We start from the raw sequence: 13,719 nt of genomic DNA, 5'->3' as shown, positions 1-13,719 counted from the left end.
CTGAAGTCAAATATAGTTCAGTCTAAGATAATATTGGAAATAGGTTAATTCTTATGACATACAAAATATAACAGGCTGATATTTAAATCCTTTGCTATATAGAGATGAAATTGGAACTGGTTAGATCTTGGCTAATAACTTATACTCTTGCCCATGATATCACAGCAATTCTAGAAGATATTTTTTCTTGAGGGATTGTATCTGCCCCCTTGCATGCCAGATGGAGTACTGAAGGGAAGTATCAGAGGATGGTTGGAGAACCAGATGGTCCTCAAGGTTAGTTAAGTCAGCATTTATGCAAACTATGAGCTGTTTTTCCGGATTGTGTGATCTGAAAAACCATGACTGCATTTGTTTAGAAAAGGTGGAAGATGCTACCTACATTTGCAATGTGTCAAAGCAGGAGATTACAAAAAAAGTACATAATGAAGGAAAAAGAGACACAAATGATAGAAGCACAGTAGGGGATTCTGACTACCAGAATTCAACTGATCACCAGTTTAGAATCTGGTCCTATTTATAAAGTGCGTGGCTTATTGGATAGGTGCTGGTTCGACTTGACTGGGTTATGATGAACATAGGGAATTTTTTTCAGGATCTCTGTATTCTCACAGATTGCCAGATACTAGATGTAAACAAATGGCACTGGAGTATTATTGTTCCATATTACTGTCTCCCTTGGGGGCATCAACAACTGGCCATTTAAAGGTCCATGGCAGTGCACTCCTAAGATTTATTGGTGTGACCCGGTAAAACCTCACTCAGTAGAAACCTTCTAAATAACCCAAGCAGCCAGAGGACAGCAAAAGAGCCTTTTGGATGTTCTGTTTAAGAACTTCATTCTCTGAATCACTCAAATGATATTAAACCTTCCTCCTCTTGTTCTGTTGGTGCACACAGTGATGTTCTTTCGATCTTACAGCTGGTATGAGGAGCCACTGCTTCCAACTTCATCAGTTTAATAAAATAATAATGGACATTTACACTAGAGGGCGCAGTTGTGCCGTCACTCACTGTCTGGCGCTCGCTCTCAAGTCGGTTGCATGGCAACCTTATAAAGCAGGGTATATATAAAAGAACAATCCAGATTAAATGGTTTGGTCTTTTATGTCGCAAAGTTCCCAAAATGATTTATGTTAACTATTAGCGAAGTGTTTTATTCAATACAAAGCAGAACGTGCTGTGTACAGAGCATAGTCTTGCAACTCGGTAGGACTGGTGGCATAAGGCTCATTCTGTTCCTTCCTTCTTAAGAATTTTCCAGGGATGTTTTGACTTTTCCTTTCTTGCTTGGTTGCTTTTTGCTGGAGATGCTGGCAAAGTGGATGTGGTGCAGGAAACCGATCTTTATTTAGCTGTAAGGATCTGTAGAGGCAGAATTTGAAGTATTTTGAGAACATCAGATGATGGGTAAGTAAACTTTTATTGCTTTTTTTAGGGGGATAGGACGCTATTCATTTCTGTTTGGTCTCTGTGTACATTTTTAAGGTTCTTTTAAAATAGCTGATTTGATGTGTAGAAGAAGTTGTGGCTGTACAAGAGGGAATTTTGGTAGGGAAAGCTTCTCCTGAGGAAAGCTGCAGATGCTAATAATATTCCCTCTCCTCCCCAACAATTAAAGGTACAGAGTTCTCTTCTCCTTTCTGTCTGGTCACTTTATCTACATCTCACCTTACTGTTCAACTGTCATTGCTAAAAGCATGACTGAGCCTCAGGTTAGTTTGGAAATCTTAGAACATTTCATCCTTTTTAGGAAGTTGCTGATGTCCATGGTAAAATATTCTTTAAAACACAATTTGAATATTCCAGTGAGCTCTAAACACCATGCCAACTTCTTTTGTTGCCAAGTCCAAAAATTTAAATTCTCATCCTGATTTTGCATATATAATTAGCACTCAAGATTAGGAAACTAGCAAATTTCATGGAAAGGAGCTGAAAAGCCGAATAAGCACTCAAAACAAACTGCCCCTGGCTTCAGTTCTCCTTGCAAGCACACATTTTCACTTCAGTCCATTCATGTTCAGATAAGGGATTATGAGTTCCAGCGCAATAGCTACGGCAGGTCTTATGACAAGAAATACATGAAGGCATTCTGGGAGGGAAAAGAGGGGTAACATCTTCAGTGTCCATCTGGGCCGTACCAACTATGCAAATTATATTAACATTTGAAAATGTTTGTACAGTAATTGTAATTTTCTTATTTCTGATTGCCTGTTCACTTCCCAGATCAGTTGTTCATCTGCCCTGCCTGCTTTACAGCACACCTGGAGTCTTGCTCACCCCTTTAGGAGGGAGAGAGAAAGGAGGAAGACAGCAGGACTGAGAATGGAATGGGTGGGAGAAGTTGCATCTGCATTGTCTAGTACTGTATCGGGAAAGTTGAAAAGGATATGAATGTTCTCCGGCTTGCAGTTTGGCAGTCTTTCCTAGCTGAAAATATTTATTTTTGGAAAGAATGACAGTGTAATCCTAAAGAGAGTGGCACCTTTATAAGATAATTGACTCCAGTAAATTCAGAACAGTATAACTCATGGTAGAATTCCATTATAAACCACTTTCTAATACAGACAGTATAATTCCAATTATATTTGGACACTGTCATCACAGAACAATGTAATCTATGCATTTAATAAGGTCATTTTTGGGGCCCAAAAGATATGCTTGATCCTAATTCCATCTGTCTCATAGGCAGGCATCCCCATTCAGATTAACAAACCGGACAATCAAATTGTTGTTTGTCCTCATGCTTATTGCTCTTCAGCTGGTGTCTGCAGCTGCACAAATCTATCTAATTAGCAGGTTTCTGGATCTGATTAGCCGGATTTATGTTTGTGGTTTTGACTTAGAGTTAAGTTGTTGCAGCCAAAAGCATTCCCAGTCACAACATGTGAGATTATCAACCTCAGTGGACTCCTTTCTTAACGGAAGTGGAATCATGAGAACATCCTCTGCAATTAGGAAAATCTACAAACAAAACAGCTGTTCTACAAACAGAAAGTCAACTGGTACTGCTGTAGAGGTGACATAATTGACAACATTTTTGTGTGCAATCCATTCAAGCCACAACACTAAAAGGCATCCTCATGCAGTATGTGCTTCAATTGCCTAATGTACAGTTCCTGGATTAATCTAAACAAGAGGTTACCATCGCAGGAGTGTCTGAGGCCAGATCTATAACTGGATGGAAAGACTACAGGTGACTCACCAGTCAAAGCCAGAAAAGATACAAGTAGAATGATTAATGCCTTGGGAACTCTGGACTTAAACAGAAAGTTGTATTGATACTGTTGCTTTTGGGGTTTTCTGAAGTAAACAGGTATCTGTAGTTAAAGGTAAAGGTATCCCCTGTGCAAGCACCGGGTTATGTCTGACCCTTGGGGTGACGCCCTCTAGCGTTTTCATGGCAGACTCAATACAGGGTGGTTTGCCAGTGCCTTCCCCAGTCATTACCGTTTACCCCCCAGCAAGCTGGGTACTCATTTTACTGACCTCGAAAGGATGGAAGGCTGAGTCAACCTTGAGCTGGCTGCTAGGATTGAACTTCCAGCCTCATGGGCAGAGCTTTCAGACTGCATGTCTGCTCCCTTACCACTCTGTGCCACAACTTGCATATAAACTGTGGGAATCTACGTTGTATTTGTGTGTTAGCAAAGAACCTGGTTAGTATACTTGTATGTTAACTACCTTGAGCTATGCTAAAGAAGTGATTTGACAAGTAAATCAGACCTTGCATTCATCACTACAACCTTTATCTGATATGTGAAAATGGAAGGAAATTGTTGGTGGAGAGTAATCCACCTATGCATAGCTGACATGTTCTGTTTCCCTTTCTCTCTGATTAAAGTTCAGTGAAACAGGAAAGCTTGCACCCTTCTAGGTCAATCTATATTGGTACACTGAAAGATATAATCTTACACGCCTATATATCCTGTCCTTTGGGAACAGCACAGTAACTACTGTCTACTGATTTTAGAAGCAGTTATTTGGTGCTATATGAGTTAAGAATGCTCCCCCCCCAAGTTTCTCTTTTCTTTTTTAAATATCTTGGGTTGGATTCAGCACAGGTTTTCTACCAGTACTTCTGTGGGCAAAAGAGGGGCACAATTTCCACTGATTCTCTGGCCTTGCAAAATCACATATTGTGCTCAATACTGGAGGAGCAACATTGGAGGGAGGAGGGGGCGGGGAAGCAACATGCTGTAGTGGGTGGAAAATTCCATTCTATAAGCTCTGCTCACAGTGTTTTAGTTATAGGTCTGTTAAAGGAAGGTGTCTGATTGGATTATTAGCAAGAACAGAACTGCTCTCTGGAATGGATTTCGGAATGTCTCTTTGTGTTTGGCAAAAACACTATTTTGGGTGTGTTTAAAAGGACCCAGTATGGCTTCTTTGTGGAATGAAGGTTAAATTAATAAAAATATTTGTTGCATTGGTAGTTTTGTTCTTCCTTCTGCTTTAGTTGTTCTGCTGCTAGTATTTACATCCTAGAGGTTTTTATTGTGATTTATTAGGGTGGTTGTTTCATATTGTGACAAGCTACTTTGATGCCAGTGATTTTTCTCTGTTTCGTTTCTGTCCTGTCCTACAGAAAGCTCAGTTTGGCAAACTTTTTTTTTTTCTTTTTGCGTTTTATCTCCAAAATAACCTAGTAAAGTTTGTTAGGCTGGGTAACAGCAGCTGGCCTAATTTCATGCTTAGTTCCCCGTTTTTGTCTGTCCAATGCACCATACCTTTATTGTTGTTTTTAACTGATGTAAGCCAACTCCTGGAGCTTTTATGCTGACCGTGTGGCTTGGAAATGTCTGAAATAAGTAACGTTCTAGAGGTCCTCCTCATTTTGCCTTACGTTATCTCCCTGATTTCTCCCTTTAAGCGAGGATGCTGTGTTCTGTGACAGATGGAGGAGTTTCTGGCAAGTTCTATAAAATCCAGTTCTTTTAAATCTGTCATGGCTATGCATTTTAATTCCCAGCCTATCTTCAATGAGTCTTGCTTACCGTAGTTTCCTTTTAAGATGGTAAAGAGGTATATGGCAGCTAAGGAGGCAGTTGTTTAGAAAGGGAGGATGATGGATAGAAACTCATTGTGAATGGAAACAAGATCTGGCCCAGTTGTTACCTACCTAGTTCATAGCAAAGCACTGTTTTTCCTTTTGATGGCTGTAGATTAAGAGAGCACTTCCAGATGTCAACTTTCAGACTTGTGATAGCTGCAACCCTGGTGAAAACAAGATGTTCTTTACAGAAGAGCTGCTTTATTATCATGGAGGTTTATCTCTGCAAAAATTTGCATAGTGGTTACTCTTTCATCTGAGCTGATCATCCTCAGTATGTTTAAAGAAGCATTGATCAATACAATTGGGATCTAGTTTGTAGCTGTCTAGGGCACTGGCACTGCATTACAATCACAAGCATTACAATCAATTTGAGGAAGCTGATACATGGAAACCCCTCAATTCCAGGTAAGAATATTATGCTTATCCTGTGTTGGATATGAGAGGTAACCTGTATGTAGTGCAACATTTTCCTACTCTTATATTTTCCTGCCACCTGTTCTTGCCTTAGCACAGTTTGATGAGTCTACCTGGATGACAGAATTTTGGATGTATGGTTCTTGTTCAGTAAAGCAACATTGTTGACAGTAATTTTTATAAATTTTCAAGGTGTTCCTGATAAATAAATATACATTTTTGTATGAATGAAATATTTCATAAGTGGTAAACATGCTACTTTTGAGGGTTAGTTGTATGAATGTGCTGCTTTGAATTTAGCAAATTAAAAATATATTGGGATTTTTGAAACTATAGGAACAGTACTATATAATCTGATCAGAAAAGCATATTTTACTGCTGTCTTCTACTTTCCTAGCTACTTGTCTCCACCACTTGAAAGTTACTAGGCTAGTTTAAACATTCTATTCAAAATTGTTTTAAGTTACTTTCCTTGCAGATTTTCACTACAGTCTGTTAAAACCAATTAAATATACAGCTACTAGAATTAATATGGTATGTGCAGTACTCCGGCAAGCTGAGATCTTTTTTATAATACAATAATAACACTTTTAAAAAATTGGCACGTGTTTTGTAATGTTGAATTGGAAGGCAAGTTTATACCTATGTCCACTCATGTGTGAAATTAATGTCCTATAAACACACTCAAGTGGTAATGAAATGATATTCACTGTTTAATTGTAGAGTAAGTAGGACTTTTGTAAACTGCTATAAGTGTAAACTGCTGCTTAGGTAAGTAATATTCTAACTGGTTAGTCAGTGATTTAGACTGCAGATCTCTACATACTTAACTTGAAATAATTGTTTCTGAAAAAAGACATCAGATTGGCTTCATGTTCAGATTAAAGCAATTTACTGTAACACAGTCAAGACAAACAGTCTTACTGGATTATGCTGGTCACAAACCAACTTTTCCACTTGCCATATTAGACAACTTCCACTACTGTAAGGTTGCTGAAATTACCATATAGGGGCTTTTAACTGTTCATTTTGAACTGTACTTTAGTAAATATCATTCTTCTTAATTTCAATGGGGTATCCATGTAGGCAAGAACTATACAGTGTTAGAAAACTTTACAAGTGTGTGAGAGAGTGATTATTATGTACATACACACAAAATCAGGGGACCCTCAAGGACTTGTGAGGGAGGAGAAAAATGAGATGCCTCCACTAGTTGCTCTTTTACTTCTGTGAAAGTCCCTATAGTCTTTCCCCCTTCCCTGCTTCCTTCTTTCCTTCCCACCCATCATCCAACCTACCTGTAGTAGTACTCCATTTTCAGTTTCTCCTTGTCCTGCCCCCAGCAACCTCTTTTTGGGAAAACTCTCTGTGGTGCTGGCCACCAAGCCAGACCCTGTTTTACAGTGCGTAACATGCAAGGATTTTCAACAGGATCTCACTTTCCCTCACTATCCACATTTATATCCTCTTCCCCTCCTCCATATCCTCACCTTTCCTTGTTGTGTTCTTTCCTTCCTACCCACAAAGCAACTCACCTTTTATCTGCCTCCCATCATCAGCTTGATTATTTATTTACTTCATTTATAACTTTGCCTTACTCCATATTGGGGACTAAAGCTGTTTACATCATTCTCCTCACTCCTGTCTTATCCTCACAACAACTTTGAGAGGCAGCATATGACAAACATATGTGACTGGCCCTAGTCACTCAGTGACCTTCCACGGCAGCATGGGAATTTGATCCTTGGTTTCCTGGATCCTAGGCTGAGCACTCTCCACATTTGCTTTTGTGCAGTGGCTGCTGTTGAATAGTAGTGGGTGAGTCATGCCCTGGTGAGTCATGCAAGTCACTTGGTAGCAAGTCACCTAGTGGTTACTACCAGGCATGAGCCTGATGAGTCCTTCCTCAAAAGTAAAAACAGCCTGGGAAAATGCCCTGTCACCCTTTTCTGATAGAAACCAAGGTATGAAGTCCAACAATACAGGTGGAGTTGCCTAGCAAAGGCCACTGAAGTAATTCATTTCTTAAAGCTACAGGCACAGCTTTCATTATGTTGTTTTTAACCCTCTAATTTATTTTTTGTAATGTTCACATTTTTTCTAGAAACCTGGGGTTTTCTTGTCTCATCATGATTCTAATCTCTGGATTTAAGTATTCACCAGTGGGAAGTATGTTGAGAATTGCATACATATATATGTAGTCTACCTGCTATGTAAGCATGGACATTTTCTTATAAAAGAGTATAGTGTCAAGGAATACGAGTTCACATGCACATCATAATGTATTCAGATTATTTGCAGTAATAGTTAACTTGTCTTTTGAACACATGGAGCTGCCTTGGTGTAGTTAGGAATGCGGCCAGTTTGGTGTAGTAGTTAGGAGTGTGGACTTCTAATCTGGCGAGCCGGGTTTGATTCCACGCTCTCTCACATGCAACCAGCTGGGTGACTTTCGGCTCGCCACAGCACTGATAAAGCTGTTCTGACTGAGCAGTGATATCAGGGCTCTCTCAGCCTCACCCACCCCACAGGGTGTCTGTTGTGGGGAGAGGAAAGGGAAGGTGACTGTAAGCCGGTTTGATACTCCTTTGGGTAGAGAAAAGCGGCATATAAGAACCAACTCTTCTTATATTGAATCAGATCATTGGTCCCATTGAGGTCAGTTTTGTCCACTCAGATTGGCAGTCTCTCGAAATGGAGGTCTTCTACTTCATATGATTCTTTCAGCTGGAGATTCCGGGGATTGAACCTAGAACCTTCTGCATGCCAAACAGATCCTATATGACTGAACCACAGCCTCTCTACTACTGAGCCGCAGGTTCCCATGTGTCAGTTACACTGCCAGTGCACTCTCATTTGCTCTGTATCTGCTGCAGTTTCTTTTCTTTTTTTGAATCAAAGCAGTATTCACTTTCCTTATAATTTAACACTTCCCCATAAAAAAATAGCTGACAACGGACTTCAGTAGATCAATACCTTGCATCAGAAAATAGGGCCATACACACAGTACATTATCTTAACTGACAATGTACTGAGTGTATGGCCCTACTTTCTGATGCAAGGTATTGATCTATTGAGGTCCGGGTGTTTCTGTTATGACATCTTTACTTTGCAAATAATGCCTCATAAACAGCTAAATGGAATTAGATTTCCCAAGCTTTGGGTGCTAAATCAACTTTTCTCACACTTTTTAAAAATTCCATTGCTGTCTGTTTGCTCAGAAAGATGCATGTGCAGTAGGTCTTTGTGAATGAAATTTACCTCACAATGTGGAAGCCAAACTTCATGCAGAGACCTCCCTTCAGCCATCTTTCACTTCAGTTTTAAAGGAGCTGCAGGTTTAGGCTAAATGACATAATTCTAAGGAATTATTAAAACAAAGGGACAAAGTTATGAGGCAGGCTTGTAATGAAAATAGAGGCTGGAATATAGTGGAATAATTAATAGTTGTTTATTGAGTAGGTACAAGTTATGTGAACACAGTCAAAGTAAAATTACCTACAGAAGGGGTGGCCAAACTGTGATTCTCCAGATGCTCATGGACTACAATTTCCATTAGTCCCTGCCAATTGGCCATGCTGGCAGAGACTCATGGGAACTGTAGTCCATGAACATCTGGAGAGCTACAAATTGGTCACCCCTGAAGTATAGTATAGTGCCTGCCACTACGTTCCTCGTCACCCATTGAGATTTTCAGTAAATTAGCGGGGCCATTGTAAAGCAAAGCTTATTTCTGGCTGCCTTCATTCAAATGAAGTGTTTTCCCACTGGAGGATCATGAGGACAGAGTGTAGTTCCATTGCCCCTTCAGGCTTTTCTTCTTCTCTGTAGGGGTGGAGGTAGGTATTCTGTTTAGTTCCACCTTCTGCGGAAGCCATATCTGGTTAGTCTTTACCTCTTGTGGAAACCATTTTTGGAGCAGTACTCACCACACCCTCTTAATGTGCATGCAGTTTCAAAAAGATTGGGGACCCCAATATAGAACCAGACTCTAAAACCCCGCAACGCAAGTAAAGGGTTACAGTATCCTTGCACAATTCTCGGCAACACGCATCTTGACTGAGAAGATGGTTCAGAGACATACAGAGAGAGAAGACTAACAAGGAGAATGAGATATTGCTGCACCAACCAAAAGAACTTCGATTTGTATGTCAAATGTGAGCTACACCACAAGGAACATAGTAAGATTTAAGGCTGAGCATGAAATTGGATAATGCTGGTTGCCCTTGACATATGAGCTGAAATAAAGATCTGAAGCCAGAATCAACCCATAGGAAGAAATGGACTTGGGTTGGGTTGGATGCTCCTGCACAGCAGTTTGTTTGATCACTGGGATGCTGGAGCTAGTTAGGGCTCATTCTCAGAGGATTGCCTTGAGATGGGAGGCCTTGTCATTCATTGCTTTCATGGGAGATTGTTGGCAATGTGTGTGACTCACCCAAGCAGATGAGGCCAACAGAACGTATATCTGACAGCCATTTTTATGCCACACTATTCAAAAATGTGTCCATTTAAGACAAAATATTGTGTCTACGGGTCTTCAGTAGATGATTGGATCAGTTTCACTCTAGGTTTTCTTTCACTGCTTGCTTTCACTTTTCTGGGCTTGTATGCCATCTAGGAGGCTAGCTTTTGTGTTTCTGGGTCGTAGGATGAATCTTAATGAGAGGACTGCTCCATCCATTCTTTTGGTTGCACTTGGCTCCCTTATTGTTTTGAAGTTTCCCTATCTGGTGGCTCACATGAGCCCCTCCGAAAACAACATTTAGGCTGCGGGCTTGAGATAGTCCTAGCCATGGACTACATGAGACCCTTTGCAATCAATTTCTACACTGTGGGCTTGTCAAAGCTGACTTTGGCAGAAAAGGTGGATTGGTCATAGGCCATGAGGTAGCGAGTATTGCCAACAAAATGGGCACAGAAGGAGGATTGTGGCAACCATTTTTAGTTTTATTCTGATTATGGTAATCAGAATCAACCTCCCTGTGATGATATTGTTGCAGATTTAGCAGCATAACTTTTAACAACCCACTATAATTATTGTTGGTTTTATAATTGACTTGATTTAATGCCGCTGCTTTAATTTATGTCAGTTGTTTTCATTTATTTTAGTAATTGTCCCTTTTATCAGAGGTTGGGTATAAATACTGGAAATAAAATGAATGAAATAAAATGAAAACCAGGACTGCTCTGTATTCTTCCTCCCTACCCACAGTAAAAATGGGCAAAATGGTAGTCAAGAGACAGGGCAAACAGTGAAAGGAAGCTATGGAAGCAACTAATACACAGTACAAAACAGATCTTAATGCAGCCTGGTTCTGAACATGTAGGGGTAGGAGTGAGGGTGGAGTTGATGAGCTTAAAATTAATATGCAGAAACTGTAAAGATTTTGCCAAGCTCGAATTCTTCATTTTGTGACCAAGGATCTTATGTGCTACTGTTTTTGGTTTAGCAGGAATTTTTTTTAATGAGCTATACTAATGTTATGTAGAACAGAAGAGGTATAACAGAGGACTTTCTCTGATCCCCATCTCTAGGTTTACAAGACTATAGATTTATTACCAGTTCAGAGACCACGTTAGTATCAGGAGACCTTCACAAGTACATTGAATGAGCATGAGTTAATATTTTATGTACCATTTTGCTTACACAGTTGTGCATGAAACATGATAAAAGAGGCACTGGATCTTCTAGTCTTTCCATGAGCAGTTTAGGAGAGACATGAACAATCTAATCAATGGAGTGATTTCTTGATCCTCCTACTTAGCTTGTGATTTTAAAGAAATGAATTAACAAATTATTAAAACCAGTAAATCAGTGAATTAAAGCAAAGAATATGTAAAGCCCCCTTTATGATATTAGAACCTAACTGTATTGGTTGTGAGCTTTTGAATGGCCACTTACCACTCTTCTGGCTATTTATCAGAATATAAGGAAAACGCTGGAGAAAGAAAATGGCAGAAGAGGCAGAACTGAAGGTGGTGAATGGGCAGTGCTAAAGAAGGAGATAAACATTTGCTTTCAGTGAATTTTGAGGATCACTGGCTCATCATTACAGTAACATTAACACAATATCAGTGGAGTATCAATTCAGTTCCCTGATATTCCCACTGTTGCCTGTGTGATCGCTCTATAACAATAGCCAATATGGTGCAGTTGTGAAAATGCTGGGCAGCAAGCCTAGGTTCAAAACCTTGCTCAGAAAATGACAGTTGCTGGATAGGGTAGGACTAATCTTTTTTTTTTAACCATCCTGCTTTTTATTGATTGCTTGATTTAGAAAACATGTAGTATTGTTGTGCTGCTTAAATTAGGGTCTGGGTTCCTTGGAGAATGAGATACAACCAAGCAAGGGGTGGGGGTGGGAAATGAACCTGACATAAAAGCATCAGTTTAAGGCTAGACATGCCTCATGGACTCCTGGTCTCTCTGGTGGGACTTGTCAAAACGGTTTAACTGTGATTATACTGCTCGCTAATTTGGACAGTTGTCTGCTTGGAACCAAACTTCTACTTATTTCCCTTAGGCTGCTGAACAACAGCTGTTGAGTAATAAAGGTTGTCAATCAATACTAACTTCATCCAAACTGACCAGGAAAAAAAAGTTGTTTTAACTTGAGATGTTCTGTTCTTTACAATTGGGAGGGAAGGTTTGTCTCTACATTTATATTTCCATCTTTTACCAGAAGCCATATCTAAGTATGAGCCATAAATCTACATAAAAGCCCTCTACTCAAGCACAGCTGTATTTTGTAACCCTAAACCTAGTGTGTGGGTTGCACATTGTGGCACACTTTTGATGGACTCTGTAAGCACTTCCAGCAAGCTGCAAAAAACCATCTCTCTTCCTCTGTGTCTCATTTGCTGGGGCCAGTATGGCAACAGTCCTTACACAATATTTATTGCCAGGTTCCAGCGAAGTTTGACATTATGTAATTGCCTTGATACATCTCCAGTAAATCTAGACCAGCCATTCTCAACTTTTTTATTGTTGGAAACCCTTGAAATATTCTTCAGGCTTCAAGAAACCTGCAGAATATGGCTGGGAAGCATAGCTGGTCCCTCCCCTTCCTTCTAGGCCCATCATTGGCTATTTGAGAGGGCTAACATGACCATATATGGTCATATCACTTGATAAACTTTTGACAAATTAAAAAATTATTAATTACTCCCTTTTCGGGAAAGCCCTCCAGGGCCATCAAGAAACCCCAGGTCTTCACTAGACTGTGGTTAGAATCATAGAATCATAGAGTTGGAAGGGGCCATACAGGTCATCTAGTCCAACCCCCTGCTCAACGCAGGATTAGCCCTAAGCATCCTAAAGCACCCAAGAAAAGTGTGTATCCAACCTTTGCTTGAAGATTTCCAGTGAGGGGGCGCTCACCACCTCCTTAGGCAGCCTGTTCCACTGCTGAACTACTCTGACTGTGAAAAACTTTTTCCTGATATCTAGCCTATATCGTTGTACTTGAAATTTAAACCCATTACTGCGTGTCCTCTCCTCTGCAGCCAGCAGAAACAGCATCCTGCCCTCCTCCAAGTGACAACCTTTCAAATACTTAAAGAGGGCTATCATGTCCCCTCTCAACCTCCTTTTCTCCAGGCTGAACATTCCCAAGTCCCTCAACCTATCTTCATAGGGCTTGGTCCCTTGGCCCCAGATCATCTTCGTCGCTCTCCTCTGTACCCTTTCAATTTTATCGACGTCCTTCTTGAAGTGAGGCCTCCAGAACTGCACACAGTACTCCAGGTGTGGTCTGACCAGTGCCGTATACAATGGGACTATGACATCTTGTGATTTTGATGTGATGCCTCTGTTGATACAGCCCAAAATGGCATTTGCCTTTTTAACCGCTGCATCACACTGCCTGCTCATGTTTAGTTTACAATCCACAAGTACCCCAAGGTCTCGTTCACACACAGTGCTACCTAGAAGCGTATCCCCCATCCAGTAGGCATGCTTTTCATTTTTCTGACCCAGATGCAGAACTTTACACTTATCTTTATTAAATTGCATCTTGTTCTCATTTGCCCATTTTTCCATTGTGTTCAGATCTCGTTGAACTCTGTCTCTATCTTCTGGAGTATTTGCCAGTCCTCCCAATTTGGTGTCATCTGCAAACTTGATGAGTAGTCCCTCCACCCCCTCATCTAGATCATTAATAAATATGTTAAAAAGTACCGGGCCGAGCACCGAACCCTGAGGTACCCCGCTACTCACCTCTCTCCAGTCTGATGAAACACCATTG

At 40.4% G+C, this 13,719-nt stretch overlaps 2 long non-coding RNA genes across 2 annotated transcripts; one reads left to right on the top strand and one right to left on the bottom strand.

Annotated features, from left to right (window-relative positions):
- Positions 1 to 1,158: 1,158 nt before the first annotated feature.
- LOC143829472 (uncharacterized) lies at positions 1,159 to 7,415 on the bottom strand. Its single transcript, XR_013228160.1, has 3 exons — positions 7,006 to 7,415; positions 5,123 to 5,217; positions 1,159 to 1,365 (listed from the first exon to the last, which is right to left on the bottom strand). It is a non-coding gene; the product is annotated as an uncharacterized LOC143829472 (long non-coding RNA).
- LOC143829471 (uncharacterized) lies at positions 1,321 to 4,435 on the top strand. Its single transcript, XR_013228159.1, has 2 exons — positions 1,321 to 1,410; positions 2,227 to 4,435. It is a non-coding gene; the product is annotated as an uncharacterized LOC143829471 (long non-coding RNA).
- Positions 7,416 to 13,719: the final 6,304 nt, after the last annotated feature.

This window comes from Paroedura picta, chromosome 2, assembly GCF_049243985.1.
Source record: "Paroedura picta isolate Pp20150507F chromosome 2, Ppicta_v3.0, whole genome shotgun sequence".
Classification (NCBI taxonomy): domain Eukaryota; kingdom Metazoa; phylum Chordata; class Lepidosauria; order Squamata; family Gekkonidae; genus Paroedura; species Paroedura picta.
The sequence above is the reverse complement of the archived record's forward strand: the minus strand, read 5'-3'. Positions and strand labels throughout refer to the sequence as shown.